The sequence below is a fragment of the Lissotriton vulgaris genome, chromosome 5 (genome assembly GCF_964263255.1).
Source record: "Lissotriton vulgaris chromosome 5, aLisVul1.2, whole genome shotgun sequence".
Classification (NCBI taxonomy): domain Eukaryota; kingdom Metazoa; phylum Chordata; class Amphibia; order Caudata; family Salamandridae; genus Lissotriton; species Lissotriton vulgaris.
The window spans coordinates 836,759,485-836,785,137 of NC_141693.1; the positions used below are offsets into that span (position 1 = coordinate 836,759,485).

General features: G+C 48.0%; 1 protein-coding gene across 2 annotated transcripts in view; it reads left to right on the top strand.

Moving 5' to 3' along the window:
- Window positions 1–25,653, top strand: part of SORBS1 (sorbin and SH3 domain containing 1) — a 1,099,691-nt gene that overhangs the window by 216,841 nt on the left and 857,197 nt on the right. For both annotated transcript variants that reach the window (XM_086922349.1, XM_086922367.1), the window contains exon 2: window positions 20,892–20,967. The gene's annotated coding sequence lies outside the window, so the exon portion shown is untranslated. The remainder of the gene's footprint in view (window positions 1–20,891; window positions 20,968–25,653) is intronic.

A 25,653-nucleotide genomic window follows, 5' to 3' on the forward strand; every position in this document is an offset into this window, starting at 1 on the left:
GAAACATTTTAATGATAATAGGGCAATAGGGCAACCCAAACCGAGTACTTATGCGGGAATGGCGAAATCCAGATCGGGAGAAGACATGGGCAGGGGTCCCAATTCAATCAAAGAAAGCACTACAGGAGGAATGAACGTAGGATCCAGGCAGGTTATTCCGCCTATTCACCATCCTTCCTTTAGATTCAACCCTTTAGTTGTCTATATGACGAAAGTCCCAAAGCTAGGCGCAAGGGTTACCAAAGAGGACAGGGAGGCGGTTCACAACAAAGCTATACACTGGCTGCGTCACGTGAGGGGGTGTCGTTCTATCATTAGAGAAGACATGGCCGGGGTGGAAAGAATGACCCTCCCAAGTTCTTTGACTGATTGTATTAAAATTGAGTTATGCAATAGGGAAATTGCAGAGAATCTGCTGGCCCTTGAGTACCGGTCTTGCGGCCCTCCCAAACACTCAAATATCCAAATTAGACACATGCCACTCTGGTCTCTTATTGGGGAACAGGTCGACTCTGTGCTCAATAGTGTGGACTGACTACCTAGTAATAGTGTTGTTGTCCCGCCCCCCTTTATAGAATCATCTGCACCTAAGAGGCAAGAGACCTTGCCACCCATAGTGCAGTGATCACAGGTTCCCTGGGTGATGCATCTTACGAACAAGCTATCCGGGGCACCCCTCTTGTGGAGAGTGGATCTGCTAAAGTTATCAAGCTCCTTTCGTGGAATATTGCAGGCCTTGAGAAAAAGATGGTAATCCCGGAATGGAATTGTTTCATTTCCAATTACGACATTTGCATGTTTCAGGAAACATGGAGCATGACCCCCTTATACAAGTCAAGGTACACTACCTTTTTTATCTCAGCGACAAGCTCAGGTAAAGGCCGGCCAGCAGGTGGCCTTATTATTTGGGTTAATGTGGCACTGAATTGGTCCATTAAAATGAATGAGTCTGGTTCAGTAGACATTCTACATTTATCAATTAAAGGGTCCCGGAATAATTTTAAGATGGAGCTTTTAATGTGTATGCCCGAGGCACGCCGGGGGCCCAAATATCGGGCACTATTTAGCTCCTAGACTCAGCCCTTGCAGGTATCCTGTCATGGGCTAAAGTGTTGGTGGGAGGAGACCTAAACACCACTTTTGAGCCCATGAGTGAAGATGATTTTTTGGGAACCAGCGAGGAGGATGCAAAATACTCGATATCCCTGCTGTCCCTGCCCCCAATAAAAAAGTGGTCACCCAGGGCGATCCAAATTAACGCCCTGACTACTGAGTATAATCTTCGTGCTCAAAATGGAAGAACACTATCTGACCCAGAAGGGGCTAATACCTATAATAGAATTGGTTGCCCATCGCGGATTGATTGCTTATGACTGGATTTGCTTTCATGGGGGGACCTTGTGGATATGGAGATTAAGCAGTCACAGGATAGTGACCATAATCCTTTATGTATGGAAATTAGATGGGGAGCTACCGGAGATGCCCCATAGGCCCCATTTTTGTCATCAAAAGAAGTAGTCCCTTCTAACTGCAATCGCAGACTTAAATGGAATAGGATTGTAAGCCAAAAAGACACACTAGATCGCATTAAAGAATTGGTAGATCGAGGAAATATAGATCTTGCCAAACTTAATGGTTCCCCGGACATTAAACAGAGCTCCCAGGCAAGCAATCTTTACAGGAAAATGGTGGAGAAGTTGGGGTTGTTTTTCTTCGCAAATGTCTCAAAAAGTAAAAATAATAAAGGCTCAAAGCAGGGGAACCTATGGTATACCCCCTATGTAGGACAAAGAGACTGGCAATATCCCTAGCACTACGGTAAAAAAATATGGAAGGAGTAAGAGAGGCTAGGAAGGACTACAACAATATCTTAAGGGTGGCAAAAAGGGAATGGGAGGAAGACCATTGGCAAAATTTAAAACTTGCTGCTCAAGCAAAAGACTAGTTTTGGACTTAATCAACATCTCTAGTAGGAAAGGCTCGGATCCCATTGTAAACCACATCACCGCTCAACAATGGCATGCCCATTTTTCCAACTTATATTGTGGTGATGAGGTTTTGGAGTTGGACCCAGACCCTAGAGCTGTGCCCTACCAGGAATCTAGCTTGGAAAGCCTTCCTGACCCAGACCCCTTCACCCCTAAAGAGGTTGAGCGAGCCATTAAAAACATGGCCCCAGGCAAGGCTGCCGGCTCGGATGGCCTGCCTGGTGACCTACTCTTACAGGACCCAGAGACCTGGGCTGCATAAATAAGTCTCTTGTTGAACCTAATTGCCCAGGGCCAGGATGTCCCAGAGTCGTGGCAGATGGCCGAGGTGGTGACAATATATAAGAAGGGGGATAGAGAGGACCCTGCCAACTACAGGCCGATTAGTTTAATCGACGCGGTGCAGAAGGTAGTTGACAGGGTCATTGTCTCCAGAATAGGAGCATGGCTGGAGGAAGGAAGTATTCTGTCACACTTCCAGGCAGGTTTTAGGTGGGGGTGAGTACGATGGACCAGGTTTTCAGATTCTTTGCGGTTTTCTGGAAATCTGTGTCCATCGGGAGGGGTTCCCTTTACCTGGCCTTTATCGACCTGAAAACCGCATTTGACCTGGTGCCCCGTAACAAACTATGGCAAGTGCTGCACGACATGGGTTTCCCGATCTATCTCCTGGAATTATTAAAAAAACTTCACAAGGGCAATTATGCTAGGATTAGATGGGGGAGCCCGGGAGACCTGACAGCGCGGGTGACTGTGAATAGAGGTGTGCGCCAGGGCTGTGTGATGGCGCCGACCCTGTTCTCCCTCTTTGTGAATGGGGTCGTGGACCATTTGAGGGAGGACCCGACTGACGCCCCAGTCCTGGCGGGAGAGAAAACACCCACCCTTCTCTTCGCAGATGATACCCTCCTGATCTCAAAGACACCTATGGGCCTCCAGAAACTTCTGGACAAATTCAGCTTGTTTTGTGTGGAGCGTGGCTTAACCATTAACACCTCCAAAACAAAGCTGATGGCACTGTCCTCATCCAAAAAAGTAAAAAGGTTAAACATCTCACTTAATGGGGCGCCTCTGGAGGTTGTCGAGGCTTTCGACTATTTGGGCATAAGAATTAATAATAAAATGACCTGGAACTCCTATGTCTCGAAAATGCTCCTGAACCTCAAGAGAGTGGCAGGAGCTATTGCACGAGACCATCGAGGCTCGACCCGCAGACCTATAGCCCCGGCCCTGGCAGTTTATGAAGGGAAGGCGTTGGCTTCCGCAGTTTATGGTTCTGAACTTTGGGGGTTCGAGAACATCCCGGAACTGGTTAGGGCAGAGAACAAGTTTTTTCGAGATTTGGTCTCACTCCCAGCCTCAACTCCTCTAAAACCACTTTTCCTTGATTTGGGCGGACGCCCAATCAAGGATATAGTCCGCCTGCACCCTTTGTTATTCTGGGTGCGCTTATGAAGATCAATGGATCTAGTCAATTACGCTGCAGCATTTGATGAACTCATCAGCTTGGGCGGCTGTGCCAAGATCCGATGGCTGAGCAAGCTGAAGGAGTTGGTCACGTGGTTGGGATTGGGCGAGCTTTGGCTGACTCAGTCCCCCCCACCAAAAAATGTTGTTAAGAAATTGTATTGGGACTGGGTTCTGAAGGAGGAACTGGAGGGACATAGGTGGGGACCTTTGACCGATCAATTTCTGAACAATAAGTCTGCCTGAAAGTTCGAACCATTTCTGGATTTCATTCAATCATCTGGTGACAGAACACTTTTCTTAAAATTCAGATATGGAAGCCTACCATTAAATTCATTTACTGGAAAGTGGAGACCTTCCCTGCCTGACCATACCTCATGTCCATGTTGCCCATGCCCCAAAGAGTCTTTAGCACATTTTATATTCGCTTGTAGAGCCTATAGGGGTGTAAGAAGACGGTGGCTTAGGCCAATTTGTAGGGAGTTGGGCTTCAGACAGCACCTTAACGCCCTGCGCATTCTTACAACAGATGTTTCATCATTGGCTTTGGTGTGTGGGGTCACAGAATATTTGGGAAGAGCGTGGCAGATAAGATCTAAGCAGCTGAAGATGATTTCAAATGAGGGTGCTAAATGATATCTCAGGTTAACTGTGTCTGACCACGCTGCTATCCTATTTTTAATGGTTTTACTGGTTCATCCAATTTTAACTGTACATATGTTTTTAATGTATATAAAACCTGTATCCTGTTTTGTATGAATTTTAAGGGTTGTTGGTACTTGAAAGTGGTTTTTACTTTTATGATAAATGTTTTTTATCGAATAAAGTACTACAACAATACCTGTTTCTTGAAATCTCGGTTTTCACTACATGAAGAGGAGCGAGACAGAAAGGGAGGGAAGAGGCGGAACAAAGAGGGGTGGGGGCGGGCAGCTACCAGCTGTAGGTCTCAGAGAACTGGACTCTGTCCTTGTCTTCTTTGAGCACTTAGGAAAAGACAGAGTCATTTTCCTTCTCTGCCCGCTTCGCCCGTCCTCAGTCGGCCTTGGCGATTTCTGCCGTCCGGGAGGCAATTTTAAAATAAGAAAGTATGGGAACGGACTCTATAAAATTAAAGAAGTAGAGAAACACCGTGCCCTGCCGATCGGATCCTGCCCACTTCGACCACTGTCCAGTACTGACCTGCGTGGCTGGCTGAAGTAAGTCCCAGTTGCTTTCACCACCCGGCACGCCACAGCGTAAATTTTCCCGTTTTCTATTCACAGGCGGTAACATTTCCAACACGTCCCTTCCCTCCACGTTGTACTTCGTGCACTACCGAGATAACCTGTTTTTTAACCTGCACACCCCCATTGATAGGCACGAGTAACATTCAATGCTTAACGCCTGCCTCTATTCATTCCCCACATTCACTTTCCCCCGTCTTCCTTCACAGCACTCCGTGACAAAGGGCACTCCTGCCCGAAATGCATTGGAGAAGTTCATATACCCGTCCAATGGAAAAATGATGCTTTGATTGATATGCTGTTAATATCATTTTGAAAGACATTTCATGAACAACATTGAATAAACCGACAATACTTGTTGAAACACGTCTTTGTGAATCATGCTGTTGATCACCCATGGAGTGCCTCACTAGGGGATGTATTTGCAGACCCTGCGTACACTACCTATTCTATGGCAGAGGCTGTGCACATCGCTGCTAGCAGACTGGGGCCATCAGATGCCACACTTTCTTTAACAGGCCTGCGCCGGCGGAGAAAACTGCGGGCCATTTAATTATGAAAAGCCTCAGAGGCCCGGCCGAGCCCAGGTGTGCGCATGCGCAACAACCATTTAATAAATGAAGAGGCAATGGCGTGCGAGCACCATTTAATATTATATGGAGGCCGTGTGCTTGCTGGCTCCGCTGAGTGAAGGAGCCCCTGAAGCGTGCTCCCCCCCCCCATACCGTGCGGGGGGCTGCTGGGGCATGTGTTATGCCCCTGCTCTCGATAAAGCAAAATCTCAGTGAAATACAGGACTGCACTTTAGGGACAAAGTGTAGTGTCAGGTAATCTGTACTTGATTTCCAAGTGTACTAATCTTTTTTATTCAGTGTCGCCTTCATGCTGCCGCTGTAATCCATAACAGTCAGATCTTTATGTGATCTTTTAAAAGCATAAGAGTGAAGTCAACAAATGTATTTTACGTTTGGTAACCAGGTCAGTGGAGTGGTCTCACGAGTTTTTTCCTCCTCAGAATTTTGAGGGAAAAAAAACATTTTCCTACCCGAGGAAAGCTTTAGGATTGCAGTCTCGGCCTTCATTTTGACCCGTCTGGATTATTGTAATAGTCTGTACTTGAACATTCAAAAGAAACATTTGAACAGACTCCAGGTGGTGCAAAATGCGGCAGCAAGGCTGCTAACAGGCACACTAAGGTTTGTCTCGGTTAGAAATGGATTGCAACACCTTCACTGGCTCCCAATAAAACAATGTGCACAATTTAAAGCACTCTGCACGGTTTTTAAGTCCTTGATGGGCAGTGGTCCGGAATACCTGAAAAGACACCTTCAATGGTATGTCCCTGGAAGAATGCTGCCCTCTGTGGAAGCAAAGCAAGTGATTGTTCCCAGAGTAAAAAAGACTAAGTGGGGTGGCAGCAGTTTTATCTTGTGTGCCACCAAAGCCTGGAACAACCTACCAGTGCATCTTAGTAACTCCACGGAACTCGTTTCTTTCAGGAAGGGGTTGAAAATATGGTTGTTTGCAGACTAAGTCTAGGTGCCTAGGGATACCAGCTAGACAGTGCTTAGCGCCAGGACATCCTTGGGTAAAAGTGTGCTTTAAAAGCCTTATTAACATAACATAACATATCTCACGACACCCTTTTAAAACAGTCGCTGGTGCTACCTGAGAGCAGCAGTTGGCGCTGGGGGTGGGGTAACACTTACCTACCGGACGGCAGTCTGGCCAGCTGCCGCCTCCTCCCATGCGTCCTTTTTCTGGCTCCTTTAGCATGTTCTCCATGCAGGCTGTAATGCAGCCTGTATGGAGAACAGGGCCCAGGGCCCAGTCGTTGGGCACTTAGGAGTGTTCTACCATTCCCTCCTGATTTGCAGCCCCACCCCTTCATGCAAGCTGCAGCAGCAGGAGGACAAAATAAAACAATAGTAACATTACATTATTATAATTTTATTTTTTTCCTTTCTTTTGCTGCTTCATGTCAGTGGGGCTACGCTCCTCCACCTTAGAGGAGGAGCCGCCACTGTTTAAAGACGCCCCTTCTGCATACATTCACCATTTTAATGGCCCTGGACCGCTCGCTTCTGTGGGCTCTGTGGTGCAGTATTATTCTTACTGCAGTGGGTCACAAGGCTTGAGGCTGACTAATGCTTCATCATGTGATGGGACATCGGTCTGGTACACAAAAACAAACACTGTCTATCAGCGATAGATAACGTCTTGCCATGTGTGTCTTCCTGCCTCTGGCAGCCGTCACTGTTCAGCAGACAACCTTTATGTTGTTTTTTCTAAAACTGTTAAGTGCTTTAAACATTGTGAACCTACTTTTAAACATTATAGCTTTTTAGATGAGAAAAAGTCAGTTTCAAAGTATTTACCCAGAAGCTGACAGTGTCTCGAGTAGAAAGGGACCGTCTTTCAAATCTGCCTGATAGTTTTAATGTTTTAGGTCAGACATGCTTTAACAATGACAGAGTTGGCAAATGGATTGCTGATTTCATAAGTGTGATTTGTGAAGGGCGTGCTTGAATAAACACTGGATTTGAAGGCAATAGTTAACAGAGCATACGTCATAAAAAAGTGCAACCGTGGTCCACATCTCCAGAACTAGGGCTACCCTTTGGGAAAGAGGGGTCCAGCACAGACCGCTGACACCAGGTTTGAGTGAAAAAAGCTGCTTTATTCAAACAGCTGCACATCACAAAACAACCTTGGCCATACAAAACTACAACCTCACTATACAAAGTTACTCACCTATGTTTATCTAACCCCACCCCTAAAATATGCCCCCTTCAACCCCCCCACCCATCCCCCACAACAATTTAATTCAGCAATATCGTACTTGTTCCAGGGCTAGTGAACTGCAGCTGAGATTTCTAAAACCCCTTCCTTCCTATATCTGTTAACCTCTTAACCATTAAACGTCCTACAGAACCTTAAACTTCCTGGCTCGTCGAGGTGTGAACTTGCATACCCGTTCCCTTTTAGCCTGAATTGCCCCTGGCAACAACAATAAACTTCGGTAAACCATGGCAACTTATTAACAAGCCAATTGTAGGGACGGGAGGGTGGGACAATAAGCTAATACAGGTACCAACCACTGTATCACCTAGACGAAATAGTGTCTGGCACCTCAAAATGGGGGTATATATACCATTGGGCTACATGCGTAGCCCAAACACCGTCCAAACCTCGAGCAGTCAGGGGGCGTGGCTTAGCTGGCAGCAAGATGGCCGCACCTTGAGTGCGATCTGCCGGCCAATCCATCCGTAAACATCCTGCGGACAGGGGGCTCCATGGACCCCCTTTTCCTAAGCTGCATGGTCCCTGCACCCTAGAGACTGCGGCGACTGCACCATTTCCCTAAACTTCACGCTACAGCGGAGGCGCGTCCCACAAGGCTGCTGTGACAGAGACCCAACATGGCGGCCCCAGCATTCGAGTCGGAGGCAGCGGGACGGGCTGCCTTTGCGGCACAGGAGTGACGTGCTGCTGCATTGTCATCTGCATTGCTGGGAGGCGATCCAATAGTGTGAACCTGCACCGAGGCTGAGGAAACACCTGAGGGCTGTGACGTAAGAGGAGCGGGACCGTGCTGGGCTCCAGGGCGCACTGTGAGGCCCAAGTAAGTGGTGGTGCTTGCGGCAGCGGGGGACTGTGTGCAGGCGCGGGTGCTGCAATGCGGGGGCTGGGCGGATGAGGCCTGGTGGGAAGAGGGAGCTCTCCTCCCATCTGCTGGTGTGTGTGCGTGGGCCTTGCGGCGGGAGCACTGGGCCTCTCTGGCTTCCCCGCTCAGGGTGCATCTGCCGCGGGTGCTGCATCACGCAGGGTGTCTGCGGGGCTGGCGCAGCCCGTGAACAGGCCTGGGGGATATTGGAGGCACAACGAGCAGACGTCAGACACAAGTTGACGCCCACCATCCACTTGCCTGACACTTCGTGAGCTGCATCACTTTACTGGCTGGGTCTCCGTCCCAGTGGGCCCCACATACCTTGGAAGACGCGCGAGGGGACGAGCACATGCTGGGGGGGGGATTTGCCTGCACCGTGCCTCCTGGTTTTCTCTGTGGCCTGCGCTGCCCACAAGCCACTGGGAAGGGAGGGCGCACTCCCCGACACCAAAGTTAGTCTGATGGTGTATCTGCGCTTGTGCTCCGCCTTTTGCAAACGCCTGAGGGGCATCAGTGGTCCTGAGGTGTTGGGCGTCGTCTTCTAGTCTCCCACCTCCTCCACTGAGTCAAGCAATATGGGCAAGGTGGATGCGGAGCAGACCAAGCTATCATTTGATAACAGGCGCCAAACCAGACAGGAGAGCTCGCACAAGAAGCGGAAGAACAGTCCACCCAGACAGATGCCACTACGGCACGGGATGATGACTTGAAGGCACTCCTGCTTGAAGTTAAATCCAGCTTCGGCATGATAGACTCCAAACCTGACCGCCTCGACCAGGTGAAGGCGAGAGTGGACAAGCTCGATGCACAGATTATGCAGCTGGAGGCACAAGTGTCGGAGGTCGAGGACCCAGCAACAGCGTTCAAGGAATAATTGCTCAAGATGGACAAGGTGTTGGAACTGATCAGGGCCAAGAACGAGGCTTTGGAGGCGTGCTCCAGGAGGGGCAACATTCGCATCACTGGCCTGCCTGAGTCTACCAACATCTCAAGGATGAAAGACTACTTGGAAACTTTGCTGCGGGACCTCTTTGGCATTGTGCTCTCTTCAGTATTTATTGTGGAGCGGGCACACATATCTCTGCCCCCCCCCCCCCGCCCCCGCCAGGAGTGCCAGCTCGACCGATCACAGCCAAGCTGTTGAATGACCGTGACGTTGTGCTGCGGGCGTCACGAGAGATGGGCGAAGTGCGACATCAAGGGAATCTGCTATTGTTTTACCCCGACTTCACCCTGTGGGTGCAGGCCGTCCACTAAGAGTTTCTTCCTGCTAAAAGACTCCTCCAATAACATGAGGTGCAATACGCTCTGATCTACCCTGCCAATCTCAAGATCCAAAGGGGCGCTCAAACATAGATTTTCAGTGACCCTAAGGGTGCGTTGTCATATGTCAAAAAGTTGGATGTGCAGAAGCGTAATGCATCTAAGAGCCTTGAGAACGCTGAAAAAGAACAATTAAGTGACAATGATGAACTAGGTTGCGGAGTACTGTCCATTGGTTTTATACTGCAATGCAGCCTGGATAACAGAGCTGTCATTGTGACACTGCTTTCGATTCACAGTTGAATCTCTTTTGGGGTGGGATCCCTCTATGCTTACTTACGATTTGCTTCATCAATGTCCGACTACTAGTGTGGAATGGCCACCCTGTCCAATTGGCAGGGGTGTATGCTAGGTGGAACCATGCCCCCGTGATTAATTCCCTTTCCCATCGATGTAGCTATTTCTCCAAGTTTGGGGTCCCTTGGGCGGGGAGGGTTTGGATTCTCAACCTAATTGGACGGGTTGGAGTGAGTGGTGGGCGAGATGGGGATTCTCCTACGGGGTTGAGGCCTCCCACAAGAGGCGTGTTCCTTTTATTTTTCGGTTTTGTTTTTGGCATGTTGTTGTGGTATGCACTCTTTAATACATTGTTCACCACAATACTTACTGCGGTCATTCCTGCGCTAAACTATGGGCAATCCGCTATCAAACCATTCCATGTCACCACATGGCGGACACCACATTTTGGACCTGGAATATTAGAGGCCTAAAAGACCATTGCAAATCATGCATTATGCATGAGCAGCTTATTAGACACCAGGTGGATGTCTGTTCTCTTCAGGAGACGCACCCCCTTCCTGCCACTGCATCTAAGCTGCTATCTCGATATTGGGGTGAATCATACTCCTCCTTCTATTGTAACTACTCCAGAGGCGTTTTTCAGAAAGGTCTCCCCTGGCACAATATCCAATCTATTATTGACTGAGAGGGCAGGTATGTGGTCCTTACTGGGACCCTTTACAATCAGCCACTGATCTTAGCAGCACTGTACAGCCCCAATTCAGAAGACACTGACTTTTTTACACAAGTTTGGCAGCTCATTTCCTCCCTGGGACCCCATTCTCTGATCTGGGGAGGCGACTTTAACATAACTCTCACGCAGGCGCTGGACCGCTCTGGAGATCGCACTCAACACCCTCAGGCCACTTCCCATCTCCACTCCATCATGTCGGACAACTCCTTGTTGGCGGCATGCGTACCCTGACGGGCGCGAGGGGACCTGCATCATGGGCTCGCAGGGCTCCTGGTCTCACCTTGACCTTTGGATCACTACCCGTGCTGTCTCCTCCTGGACCACATTAGTGGATCACATGGCCCGCTCATTATTCGATCACGCCCCTGTACGCCTGCGCTTGCGGCTCCCACTCACACTGCACCATATGTTTGCGTGGCGATTGCACCCTAATGCTCTCCGAGATGTTGCTTTTCGCAAAGAAATTTGTGGCGCCATAATTGCCTATTTTGAACATAATGTCAGCTCAGTGGAGTAACCTTCAACCCTCTGGGAGGGCTTTAAGATTGTAATTCAGGGGGGAGTGCATTGCCAAGCAATCTAGGGTGTTAAGATCCATCCGGGGCACCCTTGAGCTTCTGGAGAACCATGTTAAAACTCTAGACCTCCAACAATCCCGTGATTCCTGCCCTGCCACTCTTGTGCTGATCAGAGCCAAAGTTACCAAATTGCACGAAAAGGGGGATAGGGAGATTGCATTTCTGGGTAGAGAGGCGCGGGCCCGTCGTTATGGTGAGGAAGACCGCCCCGGCAAAACTCTTACAAATCTCCTCAGGCAACTGCATGCCTCCTCCTACATTATGGCACTGAAAGATGAGGCAACTGGCAGAACACCTTCTCCTACGGAAATCATTGCTGGAATCTTATCCTTCTACTCCCAGTTATACACTGCCGTAGAAGTGGCCCCTCGTGAGGTTATGGATCAATATTTTTATACCATCGAACTTCTATGGCTTAGTACTGGGACTACCTGGACGAACCATTCACTCAGGAGGAGATTTCTACTGTCATCGCAGGGCTCCCTGGTGACAAGGCTCCCGGGTCAGATGGCCTCACTCCTGCATTCTATAAACAATACGCGCCTCTTCTTGTCCTGCACTTAGCCGCCATGTACAATGATTCTCTCAAATGAGGAAGTTTCCCTCATCTCTTTGTTAGGCTTTGCTCACCCTTCTTTTGAAACTGGATAAACCTCCAGAGTGTTGTGATTCTTACCGTCCACTGTCCCTCATCAACACTGATATTAACATTTACGCCAAATTCCTGGCCAACCGCCTCCTCCCACTTATGGCATTAATTGGTAGCCTGGATTAATCCAGTTTTATCCCGGGACGCGCCACCTCTCACAATCTACGAACCATCTTCAAGTCCTCCACCAGATCAATCCCTCACTCCCAGCTGTGGCTGCCCTTTTGGAAGCTACTAAAGCCTTCAACACTCTGGAGTGGCCCTTCCTCTTCTACCTTCTGCCATGCTTGGGTTTCAGTCTAAATTTTGTATGTAAGATACAATTACTATACACGCTTCCCAGGGCTCACTTGCGAATAAATGAGCAGGTCACTGACCCCATCGCTTTCTCCAGAGGCACCATTCAGGGGTGTCCCCTCTCCCCCATGCTTTTCGCCATCAGCATCACACCCACCGGGGCATCGGCTTCTGAAATCCTCAGGAAAATCTTGCATCCATGATGAGGGAGTTGGTACGACTTGGTAGCCTATCTGGAGTCCAGGTCAATTGGAGCAAGTCGATCTTTTTTCCCCTCATGGATGCTACAAATCCCTTCACCCCTGACTACCCCTTTGTTTGTGTCGGTCCCACTACCTCGGCATCTGGCTAAGTAGGGACGTGGATGAACATTAGAAGTCCAATTTTGGCCGGGCAATGGACTGGCTGGAGACCAAGACCCGCATGTGGAAAAAACTCCCTTTGCTGTTGCTAAAACGGTGGTGCTCCCAAAATACTTATATCTCTTTGTAAACAATCCCGCCGCTCTCACATTGCATTTCTTCCACAAATTACAACCCGACATTATCACTCTGGTCCGGGCTGGACATCAACACAGAATTGCTTATGACATTCCTACACTACCCCTGGTTTGGGGCGGTATGGGAGCCCCAGATTTTTAGCTCTACGGGCTGTGCCCAAGCCAGTTTTCTCCACTTTTGGCGCCACCCCACGCCTTTCCAGCCCCATGTGGCAGTCGAGACGGACATTGTTGCCCCATGGCCGCTTCAGACCGCACTATTTCTCCCACCCAAACCTCTTCGCAGCGATATTGAAACGGTTGAATGCCTGCGTTGGGCCTGGGATGGGCTGCGTTAATACAGTGGTGTCGCAACAATGTATGCACCTTCCATGAGACTTGCTAGCAACCCGGCATTCGCCCCATTGCAGATAGCAGCAATGGCCCACCATGCAGCTCACCTAGGCCTTAGCACCATCGCGGACATTTACCCCGTCAGTTTTTTACCCTGCATGAAAATACTGCTCTACTTGACAAGCTATTGTATTATCAGATTAGAGAGACATGCAGAGAAGATAACCCTGCATTTCCATATGCCCCCCAAGCCAACGCTGCCCTTGAATTTGTCATTCCGCCAGCTCCCCGCGGAAGCTGGTCACTAGACGATACGCTCTAACACTGGCTGCTTCCTCCATTAATACTGAGTGCGCCCGTACTGCGGGTGTTGACTTAGATAGAGACCTTCCTCCTGAGCACTGGCTCTACTGCTGCAACCAGATTAAGCACCTCTCTCCCAACTATCACCTGAGGCTCATTCATTTTAACTATTTGCACCGACTCAACTGCACCCCTGCATCATTACACAAGATGGGCCTACTCGATAACGACAGATGCGCACGCTGCTCGGCTCCTGGCGCAGACTTTGCCCACTTGGCCTGGTTGTGCCCCAGGGTTTTAGCGTTCTGGAATGGGGTATGCACAGCTATCAGTGCCATCACACTTCATATATCACTCCTGATCTCCTGATGTGCCTCCTGGGTTACGTCAAACATATGTCAGATGCCAACCGCAAACTAATTGCGATGCTTCTATTGCTTTCTACGTGTAGGGTGGCCATCCACTGGGGGCGTAAGCCGGCGCCCACGGTTAAGAATTGGTTGGATGATGCAGCCCACTGCCAGACACTTCTAGGTGAATTTAGGGATCTGATGCTGGTGGCCAGCAGGCCCCCAGACTTATGGGTTCCTGTCATTTCCTACCGACAACTCATTAATGGACTCCCCCATCACTGACACACAAAATGCCCAAGACAGTACTGCTGGTATTACCCTCCTCGCTCCAGCTCATTTGCGCTTCCCCCAATGCGCCTTAATCCCCATTCACTTTAGATGGGCTATGTAATGTGTTCTCTCCGTCCACCATCACCTTGCAACGTGGAATGTAATTGTAAGTGCAACAGCTATTGTATTAACCGCTGAAATGATAACCTGTAACGTGTCGTAATCTGCTTTTTTTTTAATAAAGGTTTTTTGAAAATCAAGGAAAAAAACAAACCTTGAGCAGTCATTCAACTTCTCCACTTCCCCAACATACCCTGGAGGAGAGGGGGGTGGGGCAGACTTTCCTCTGGTAGGCTGCCCCCCAAATCCCCTTTGTGTGTACCCTGTACGACTGTCTCTTTTGGATTGTATTGTGGAAATGTACCTTTTTAGGGGTACACTGGTGCAGGGTCACCCTTTTGTCCACAGGTTCAAAGACCAACAAAGTAGATATCAGCACTGAAGTTGGGAATAAATAACAAGTTTATTAATCACTCATGAGTGGGACCACATCCACACAGCACTCTCAAGTGCTGCCTGAGGTAGTACACTAGCTTCACAAACCAGTGCCCTCTTTATAAATGTTTTGTGCAGTGTAATCACGTGGACAGAAATGGAAAGAACAGTTTAAAAAATAGTTATCAGCCAACAAGGGCAGATAAACACTACATGGTTAGCAAAGTGGGAGGGAGAGCAGGAGTGCTTAGGGTAGCAGAAATGATTGCCAGACAACAGATGTACTGGCAGCTACAAACTCTCATACGTACATTGCTTTTAGCTGAGTCAAGAAGTCAACTAAAATAGATAGCACAGGCAGGAAAAGACGAGCAGCAGGGGACGGGAGAATTACAAAGGAAAGAAAATGGACACCACAGCAAAAATGGCTGCTGCTTATGCCAAATAGAATATTACACGTTTTCCACAGGATCAAAAAGTAAGTCCAGGCACCAAATAAAAAGTGACCTGCCACCATTAGTGAAGCAGATAGCTAAAGAATATTGGTAATATTCCCTCCCAGTCAAAAACTGGCCCACAATTGCGAAATAAATGGCCCACAGACTGAGCTGTTCGACCAGCCCCTCTGGAATTGCCTGATTGCCCTGTAGGCCAGTCTAACCCTTCTGTCAGCATAAACAATTCTGGATCCACCAAAGTGAGGGGTTATAATGAAAGACTTGATAACAGGACAGCCACACGATTTAGTGTGACGTGTCTACTGCCATTGATGAATCAGTTAACTCCACGAAATATCACCATGAAAATGAAGGCAGATCTATGGAAAAACACATCTCCCTGCATGTTATGTATACTATGACGCAGGTGCAATCAGTGGACACCTGCATTGGGTGGTCGTGCCAGAAGAGCGTCCTCCAACATGGAGAAGTTGATGGATTTTAACCTTAAGCGTTTTTCTCCCATAATGGCTTCTTCTATGGGTGATACAGCATTGTTGGTAGAGAACCCACCACCATCCTCACAGACACCCCTACATTTGCTGGATTTTCAACCTACATTTTAGGAATGTTTCTAAGTCCAGCAGCATCAGGCTGATGGGCTATTGTGCATGGACTATGCTGTGAAATGATCGATAGAGATCTGCAAAGCAGGACTGATGTGTGAATGATGATGGGCACGTTTATCTTTAATGTAAGATGCTCTTCGAAAGTTTTGATTTTTCACCCAAACTTTGTGTTTGCACTCTTGAATATCGAGCACAAGAATATCGTGACACACTAATATCGTGGGGCAAAATGTCGAAATAAGAGTGCACAATGAAGGTTCAGATCTACTTTTCTTAACTCCACATCTGTCAATCAATCAATCAAATTATTTATAGAGCGCTCTACTCACCCGTGAGGGTCTCAAGGCGATAAGGGGGGGGAGGTGGGGGATGTGCTGCTACTGCTCGAACAGCCAGGTCTTGAAAAGTCTCCTGAAGGTCAACAGGTCCTGGGTTTGTCGCAGGTGGATGGGAAGGGTGTTCCATGTCTTGGCGGCGAGGTGGGAGAATGATCTGCCGCCGGTGGACGTTCGGTGGATGCGTGGAACAAGGGCGAGGTCAGCAGAGCGAAGCTGGCAGTTCAGAGTGTAGAAGGTGAGTCGTTCGTTGAGGTATGCTGGTTCGGCGTTGTGGAGTGCTTTGTGAGCGTGGGTGAGGAGCTTGAAGGAGATCCTCTTGTTGACGGGGAGACAGTGCAGGTCTCTCAGGTGGGCAGTGATGTGGTTGTGGTGGGGGATGTTGAGGATAAGGTGTGCAGAGGCGTTCCCTATTCGTTGAAGTCTTTTCTGGAGTTTGCACATGGTTAGTGCGTAGAGGGCGTTGCTGTAGTCCAGGCTGCTGCTGACAAGGGCCTGGGTGAACGCCCTTCTGGTATCGGTGGGGATCCATCTGTAGATCTTGTGAATCATGCAGAGGGTGTTGAAGCAAGGAGGAGGAGGCTGCGTTGACTTGCTGGGTCATTGAGAGTGATGACTCCAGGATAATCCCCAGGTTGCGTGCGTGGACAGTGGGAGTTGGGGCAGCTCCCAGCGTGGCCGGCCACCAGGAGTTGTTCCAAGTGGAGGGGGTGGAGCCAAGGATGAGGACCTTCGTCTTCTCTGAGTTCAGTTTCAGGCGACTGTTCTTCATCCATTCGGCGACGGCCTTCATTCCTTTGTGGAGGTTGGTTTTGGCGCTGGCGGGATCCTTGGTGAGAGAGAGGATCAGCTGGGTGTCGTCGGTGTATGAGATGATGTTGAGGTTGTGCGATTGGTTGATGTTGGCGAGCGGTGACATATAGATGTTAAAAAGGGTCGGGTGAGGGATGATCTTTGGGGTATGCCGCAGGTGATCTTGGTGGCTTCGGTTCGGAATGAGGGGAGGCAGACTCTCTGGGCTCTGCCGGTGAGGAAGGAGGTGATCCAGTTCAGGGGTTTGTTGCGAATCCCTGCGTTGTGGAGGCGTATGTGTAGGGTGTCGTGGCAGACGGTGTCGAAGGCGGCCAAGACGTCCAGGATGATGAAGGCCGCGGTTTCACCGTTGTCTAGCAGGGCCCTGATGGCGGCGATGAGGGCGGTTTCGGTGCTGTGGTTGCTGCGGAATCCGGATTGGGGCAAGTCCGGGATGCAGTTCTCCACAAGGAAGTGGGTCAGTTGCCTGTCTTCTCGATGACTTTCGCTGGGAACGGGAGCAGGGAATTGGGCCGGATGTTCTTGAGGTCCATTCGGTCCGCCTTGGGTTTCTTGAGGAGGGCGTTGATCTCGGCGTGTTTCTAGCTCTCCAGGAAAGTGGCGGTCTCGAAGGAGCTGTTGATGACTTTCCGGAGTTGGGGTGCAATGGTGAAGTTCGCTTTGTTGAAGGTGTGGTGAGGGCAGGGGTCGGATGGTGAGCCGGAGTGGATGGTGTTCATGATTTTGATGGTGTCGTCATCATTGACGTGGTTCAAGGAGAGCAGGAGGCCGGTTTGGTTGGGGGGCGGTGAGTCTGCAGTGTCGGCGGCTATCGTCGGGTCTGGGTGTTGAAGCTGTCGTGGATGTCTGCAATCTTGCGGTGGAAGAAGGTGGCTAGGAAGTCGCACAGGTCTTGCGACGGCGGGATGTCGGAGCTGGAGCTGGGGCTGGGGCTGGCGAGTTCTTTCACGATGTTGAAGAACTCTTTGCTGTTGTGCGTGTTGTTGTTGATCCGTTTTCGAAGGAGGTCCTTTTTGCGCTTCGAATGAGTTGGTGGTGCTTGCGGCTGGCGTTCTTGAGGGCTGCATGGTTGTCTGGTGTCTGTTCCTGGCACCAGTTTTCTCCAGTCTTCGGCAAGTCTGCTTGGATTCCTGGAGGTCGGTGGTGAACCAGATGGCTCTCCTTTCGGTGCATCTGTTTGAGGGTTTAATGATAGGGGCAAGAGTGTTGGCTCAGTCCTCAATCCATTGCCTGAAGTTGCGGGCGGTGGGTCGGTTGGTGGGTCTCGGGCGAGGGTGGTGATTAGTTGGTCTTCGTTGACCTTGTTCTAGCCGCGGTGGGGGATTAGTTGCGGGTGGTTGTGCGTGGTGTGTTTCTTAAAGGAGAAGTGGATGCAGCGGTGGTCGGTCCAGTGGAGTTCAGTAGTGTGGCTGAAGGTGACGTGGTTGCTGGAGGAGAAGGTGGGGTCGAGCGTGTGTCCTGGGGAGTAGGTGGGTATCATGTTGAGCTGTTTGAGTCAGAGGTTGGCGAGGTTGGCGCGCAGGGTGGTGGAGTTGCTGCCGTGGGCGTTCTTGAGGTGGAAGTTCAGGTCTTCTAGGAGAATATAGTCTGTGGAAGCAAGGACGTGCGTCCTGACGACGTCAGTGATGGAGTCGCTGAACTGTGGTCGGGGTCTGGGGGGTCTGTAGACGAGGGTTCCTCCGAGGGTGGTGTTGGGGTCGATGTGGATCTGGAAGTGCAGGTGTTCGGTAGTGCTGAGGGTGTCTTCGGTGCTGGGTAAAATTCTGAAGGTATTCCTTTGTACCTACAAGATATATGTATATCATCAAGGTACACATAGGTAGAGAAGGTAAGTATTTACTTATAAATACTTACCTTCATTCACTTGGTCCCTCAATATTGTGTGCATGATTTTATTGCCCCACGATATCCTGGACTCGATGTTCAGGAGCCTCACCAGGGACACAATATAATAAAGCTGCATGTGCCAGTGGCAAAAGGAAATGTCTGCATGGAGGCATGAAAAGAGTGGAGTATTGTGGGGTATAAGTGGTGCATTATATGACTCCCAGACAGGCGCCCTACCTTTTAACATTGTTAGAGTACTTGAAAGGCACGGTGCATGGTTTCAAGACTGCAGCTGTGCGAGTTCAGAGGCTTTGTCCCATTAGCCCGACTTGTTCCATCGATATATTATGCCCCTCCTGAACATGGGAAATAGAAATTTGGAACAGTCCTTGAACATTCTATTGTTTAGAGCAGGGCCCATTGCTTGATTTAGAGCAGGGCCCATTGCTTGATTGGGCTGACTTCATAGATTAACACACCGTTGTATGATGTCCATATATTTGTCCTGAAATGATTCATAGTCCACTCTCTCCTCATCCAGGGTGTCCACAGCTTCCTTCTGGGGAGATTAGGTGGACAAAGCGATGGGAGGAGCTGAATGTAAACTATGATATTGCGCAAGCATAGAGAGGTAGTTTCAGATTTACTATAAACTACAAATGGGCTTAGATTGCAAGTTGGAAGTAGGAAGGCAAAGAGCCTTTAAAGGGAGATACAGTTGCCCCTCACAAGACTGATCAGAGACAAGACTAACAGCTGTGTCCCATCAGTGCTCACTTTCAAAGGAAGAGCGGGTAAATAGTCGTACAGAATTCGCTATTGCACGGATCCACTAGGGTAAATCCATGCCAAGCAAACCTATAAGATTTATTAGCATGGGTAACATGAATATCACAACAAGGTGGAGATATTGTAAATATATTCCGTTCCCTATTATATGGTTGACACCACAGTTAGAGTGAGAATAAATGAAGTGGGGCGCATACAGTTGGAAGCAGTGAAACTGCTTCAATACGCCACCATACATTTAAACTGTTAACACCTATGACTAGCAATGCATGATGCGCAAAAGGTCTGACGGGCAACAGAGCAGGCAAGAAATCATGATCTTTCTTATCTGGTGAAGGGGACTATGCTAAGTGCTGATTACGATGCGGTAGAATACGACTCCGACCGTCAGTCGGAGGAATTCCCACCGCATTGTAATATGTTGGTCGGATTCCTTTCCGACCGACCCATTTGGATGGTGTCGTCGTAAAGGAATCCGACCGGTCATTGTGACTGTCATCCGATGGGCTTGGAGAGCCGACCAACAGTCGGAATTACTTTAGTTATCCCAAGGTTGGCTCCTTCCGCCCGAGGGATTACAATGTCGGATTCCGACAGCTTTGTGTGCCAGCCTTTCCAACACAGAAAGGCTGTCGGCAGGTGCACGGTCTCTGTTTGGTGGCCGAGGAGGCACCTATTGTGCCCCCTGTTGATCCCTGCACCCTGTGGCAGGCACCGTGAGGTGCCTGCCACTGGAAGCAGGGATGAACAGCACCTCTTCATTTTACAGTGAGAGAATGCATTCTGGTCGGAATGCATGCTTCCATTGTAAAGAATAGGAGTGCGACCGAACACTGTTCAGTCGCATCCTAAATGGTCGGTCGGGACCACTGACACAAGGTCAGGCGGTCCCACAACAGACTTAAGACTGCCCGACATCGTAATTAGGCACTTAGCATCAGAAGACAAAGGTTATGGTGCATATAAAGATGTGTACACCTCACTTGACACTGGCTCTAGTTCTGGATGCTCCTAATACAGTGGGATTGCACTCTGTAGATACAATGCAGTGAAAGGCTATCAAATTGTGTGGGTTTTAAGAAACAAGTCTTAAAGTGGAGCGCGGCGGGAGAGGGGAGAGTTTAAGAATTTTAACCTATTTGCATGTTGCTAAATTATTGTTCATACTTTAAAACTTGCACAAACATCTTCTCATTGATAGTTCCATAGCTGTGTTTATCTGCACTTGTGTGTGAATGGAAATATGTATATGCGCACACCTTCCCAACCCCCGCCCCCAAAAGCAGTCCATTAATATTATACCAATACTTGAGGGCTTATCAGTTTTTTATGACTTTAGCAGCACGTTTGTGGAAACCGATGTGTTGTGAAAATTTGGACTTGCAGAAATGTATATAAGAGGCATCCTGTTTCTGTTTGTGTATACCTTGTTAGGCTGATATGGAGTAAAACCTTAGAATTTAGCCATGCAGTACCTGACAGTGCAGCGCGTGCTACACAAATTGTTAAATTAAAAAACAGAACAAATAAATGCCTTCTTTAGCATCTGAAAATTAGTTTTGATTTATGCTTCGCAATTTAAATTGAAATGTATTTGTCATATTAGTGTTAATGCATTTTCAATAATCTTCTTTCAGGTTTTGACTATGTAATAAATACTCGAGCATTGGAACCGTCAAGCATAAATGTGAATACTGTGACCAGCAGCATATAGTGAGTAGTATATTATATATATTATGTTTGCACTTTTGATATCACTTTTCATCCAATATCGTTATTCGATTCAAAGAATCATCAATTAATTTCTCTAAATTATAAAAAAAGGTTTTAAAAATACATAGTACATATATTCCACTTATTAATACATTAAAAATCTATTATAATTTCTTCCCAGATACCATCTTCCCAGTTTCTTAGGGCTACCTTCTGAGTTTTCCTGTATTCTGTTCTTTCACGTCTGATCTCAGATATGTTTTTGTTTTTGCGAGCCCTGATGAGCCGTCGTTTGGCCAGTGCACAACCCTGGTTAAACCAGGGATTGGACAACTGTGTTAACGCCCTCGGGTTACCTGTTCCTCTGTGGGGTTTAGTTAGACAGAGTTTGATTTTCTTTACCAATTTTTGGTGAATTTGTGTTATTTGCATATGTTCAGTGCCTAGCTCAAAATAAGAAGTTACATGATCACTAAATACATTGTATATGTTGGTGAGGGGTTCGACTTGGTCCAATATGGCAGGCCACCTAACTGACCGCTGGTTATTGCTTACCAAGGGCTGTCTGGTCTCCTCCCTGGTCTCGGTATCAAGGGATGGGTGGGTGGGAAATCATTTCCCGATTAGATTTAAGCAAAGAGGGAAGTGATCACTCTCTGTTCTTTTACTCATTTAAAAATCCTGTACATATGCCCAATGTGCTGTACTTATCATCACCTTATCTATACGTGATGAAGAATTTCCTCTTGAGAATATGTTTGAGCATACAAAATCTGAGGGGAATCGACCATTGCATGCCCTAAGGCCTCTCTCAATAGTAAAAGGATACAACTGCAAAGCGGAGGTCGAACACCCCACAGTTTTTGTTGTCATGGGGGGACCCCCCTGGCTAGATCTTCCTCCTCAGAGACGGTATCTAGTCCCACTAAAGGTTCGTAGCAACAATTAAAGTTGCCTCCCACTAGGATGACACCATTTGGTTCGATAGATTCAAGGATATCCTCGAAGTGTTGTATTAGTAGCAATTCTTTCAAGTGCTCCCTTGGCCTAATATATATATTAAAAAGATATATCTGTTTGAATTTGAAAACTTAAGTTTCAGTCCCAAGATATCTAGTGAGCCAGTGTGTATGCTTTCTATGGTAGCTTTTATGTTGTTTTTTACCTAAATTATCAACCCACCCGACGGTCTCCTTTTTTTTGGTTGCAGCACTCCTATACTAAATGTTCAGTACCCAGCTTTATGTTGTGATTCCCTTGCCCAGGTCTCCTGAAAGAGTCATAGGTCAAAATCTTCAACGTATTTCTGCCAGTCCGGCTCGATAAGCTTTTGTTTGAGCCCGGTTATATTGCAGGAGACCATCCTAATAGGCTTGGAGACCATGTCTGTTGTAGAGGTCGGTGGGTTCCGGAGCCTAATTAAACAGTCACTCTCCTTTTTAACATGAGCATTGGTTACCCTATTTTCATAAAAGTGTGTCCACTTAGAATTGGCATCGTGAACGACTTGGTGGCTAAATTGACGTGTCGAGTACATACTATCTTGTTGGCTGGGGGTTCTCGCTGGTATTATATTCACTACTCCCCGCTCAGTCAGTCAATCTATAGAATCTAAGTTGTTTGGCCCTTCCATGTCTTGTGAAGTTTTATTGTGTTTGCCTAGTTCAAAGTTATCCTGTCTGATGTCAATTTTAGATTCAAGGAGTCACTTTTCATTTGCAAGCTATAACGCTCAGGCCCATATACATATGCTCAGTTAACCCTGTTTCAGGAACAAACACCTGTTTGCTACCAAAGTACAGTTACAAGACCTCGTAAATGGCAACCGATGTTGAAGTTTGGTACCACAAATTTGTAACACTTATTGCAGACAACTAGTGTGTATTGTTTGTATTTCTGATTTGTGTGCCCCTGACTGGGTGAAGACATTAGCAAATTGCATGTAATTTCCCATTCTGTGACCTCTCAGATTCAAGTGCAAATTGAGTATTCAATCAATATTGCATTCTACTAAGGGCCCTATGACGAGTTTGACGGTGCGGCGGCAGGACTGCCCCGCCGCTGCACCGCCAAACACATATAGAGAACGTCCACCCTATTATGACTTATTAAGTAATTGGCGGGCTTTTCCTTTGGCGTTTCCACAGCAGTACCTATAAAATAGGCACTGCAATGGAAACATCAAATTAATTTTCAGCATGGCATGTTTGCGTTCAAACGTGGATCGAGCATCAGGGACACACTGGTCCACACTAGACCACGGATACAAAGGAAGGATGCTACCACTACCCTTGACACCATTTGGAACATAACTCCGGTTCAAGGGCACCATCCCTGTGGCAATTGTGCGTCATGTCCCCAGACCAGCAAGACACTCTCTGTTGACGTTGGAACTGCTAGACCATGGAAGTTGCTGCACCATACAAACTGCAACTCGGAGAGAGTGATCTATAAGATCACTTGCCCGTGTGGTCTTGCCTATATTGGACATACCACTAGGAAAGTGAAGTCCCGTATTAGTGAGCATAAGAGCACAATACGGTGCAACAAGCAATCCACCTGTCTAACAAACCACTTTCTGATTAAAAAGCACAAAGCTGAAGATCTAAGGTGGATTGTTTTGGAGCAACCATTCATCCCACCACATATCACCGACATCTCAAGGTTTCTCTTCATCAAGGAACAGCGCTGGATTTTCAAATTGAAAACTGACATCTCAGGTCTGAATGATAGTATACCCTGGATGTCCATTTGACCAGCTGTGTCCCTTCAGTACTTCATCTCCTACTGATAACTTGATATACCACTATGGGCTCCTTCTATACTTCACATGACACAGACCCATTGCGTCAAACAGATATTGAGGAAATTGGCCTATTCCGTTTCCATTATGTTGAATTCCTTAAGTTGGCTTCACTTATAATTCACATTATGCAGACCCATTGCATCTACTTGACATAATGTAGAATCAGTCGGTGATTTGTCAACCTCACTTCCAATATGACAATTACATTTGGACAGACGCTGATGGCGCCACTCTATATGTCTCTGGCAACATCTACCCTATTACATAGCCAAAGATCATTGTTTCATGTCAGCACACTATTGCCTTACTATGATCGCGTCCACCGACCCCTCCCGCTATCTGCGGGCGTTGATCCTGGCATTTTTTACACCTATCATCTAGGGTCTTCATAATCACGATGTTCATTGCCATTATAGGCATGGCATGCCGATGAACACAGGCCCCTGGGATGCTTAGTTCCGTCTCAGGGACTTTAACACATTGAGTTCCACTGTACCGTGTTGATCCTGGTTTTCTACACACCTAACACCTAGTGTCTTTATAACCACTGTGTTCTGTGCTAACTATATTATACAGATATACACAGGCCCCCAGGATGCATTGCTTCATTTCAGGGACTTTAATTACATCGGGTTCCACCGCGCCATTCATGTGGCCGCCAGCTGTCAGGCCCTCGTTTAAAGGTTGCAAGCGGACGGGTTCTCCTAGATGAGTGTTGCTATGCCCGCCGTGTGTAGTCCTTGACAACCGGCGTTTGTTTCAGCATAACGGAGCATGCGCGCTAACGTGGTGATTCCGAGTCTCCCTCGTAATCACCTAAGACTTCTATTGCGCATGCGCTGCTCCTTTACCGGCGCTCGCAACCATCAGCTGGCATTACTTTATTGCGCGTGCCTGGTATTGTGTACACAGTGTTGGGCAGCGGTACCTTACCGCGCATGCGCAAAGGGAGTGTTATCGGAACATCGGGAGCGGCGATAGGCACGCAGCTGCTCCTGTTTACCCAATCACAGGGGGTATAAATACTTTAGCCTCACCTCTCCTCGTCGCCTCCCCTTCGGCTTAGGTGTCTGCCTAGGGGTACCGACGGAGAGGTGAGTAGCTTCGATCGTTAGGCGCAGCGCTTAGTCCTGTCCTTCCTGATGTGGCCCCCGTCCCTTCCCTTTTTTTCATGTTTAGCTAATCTGCAGGTGATTTTCCCTCTAAACAGATGCTAGCTTGAGCTCTTACTCCTTCTTTGAGCTCCTGTAATTTCTCTACACCAATAGAATAAAGGGTAGGTCTAGGTCCATGTTACTGTATGTAACCTTCCATATGGACACAGGACAAAGGGGTTTGTCTTAACCTAAGACCCACGAGTCTAAACTAGTCAATTCTAGAGCCATATTGTTTACATCTAGGTATTGGTTCATATTTCACAACTGACTGCACAACCATAGATCGGGCACTAGTCAGATACAGGTGCTCATTCCAGCTTGACAGTGCATGTCACCCACTAGGCACTAGTTTTTGTCCACTAGCCAGGCCTCTCCTGGTCCCCCATTGGACAGCGTTCGGTTGGGATAGCTACACAACCAGTTTTATGCACAGATTGTACAACCTAACACTGACTACAGTTTCCTGAGTCAATACAGGTTGATAAGTTTTATCCTTTCTTTCTGTGTATAGAGCGGGGCCTCAATCTCCGAGCCGTTGCCGGGTGAGGTGAGGCTCGACTCCCACATATTGCTGGGTAAGTCCTTTTACATCCTGTTTGAAATTCATGTTCAGCAATGACTGATGGTTTACCTTAATATGAAACCTTTATATCATCTGGCCGTCCTAGTAGGACTTGCCTAGCTGAGTTTAATTATTGGTCCTGATATTGTGAATAGTCTATT